Raw genomic sequence first — 421 nt, 5'->3', positions numbered from 1 at the left:
CCTCATGAGATTTGCTACATCTTTTCACAATTGGAAACCCTCTAAGAAGTAAAACCATATTCTTTTCCTTTCTTTTGTCTCCATTCAAAAAAAAAAAGAGATGATAATGGTGACGATAATTTTAGTCATCTTAATTGTAATATCGCTTGACGAGTTGTATTAAGGTCATGCAAACATCTTAATCACAGTATTCAATACTCGAACCTTGTTTATTGCACTTATCATTGGCTTGAACATCATCTAAATTTAGTGTAGCCTTTTTTCTTTTCTACTGATAACAGTAATTGCTAAAGTGCACTGGCATAAGCACAGTTCACTTACACATAATTTTTCCAACAGATATTACAAACAGAAAAGTGCTTGCTGCTTTCTAGCCAAACTTAGTTCATGTGACCAGATTTGACAAACTTTGTAACCACGC

At 33.5% G+C, this 421-nt stretch overlaps 1 protein-coding gene across 1 annotated transcript in view; it reads left to right on the top strand.

The window, feature by feature from the left end:
• Positions 1 to 421, top strand: part of LOC119592671 (mediator of RNA polymerase II transcription subunit 13-like) — a gene marked incomplete in the record, with an annotated part of 59,114 nt that overhangs the window by 48,606 nt on the left and 10,087 nt on the right.

Source organism: Penaeus monodon, chromosome 30 (genome assembly GCF_015228065.2).
Source record: "Penaeus monodon isolate SGIC_2016 chromosome 30, NSTDA_Pmon_1, whole genome shotgun sequence".
NCBI classification, from domain to species: Eukaryota; Metazoa; Arthropoda; class Malacostraca; order Decapoda; family Penaeidae; genus Penaeus; species Penaeus monodon.
Note: the sequence above shows the minus strand (reverse complement) of the source record. Positions and strands in the feature narration are given on the sequence as shown.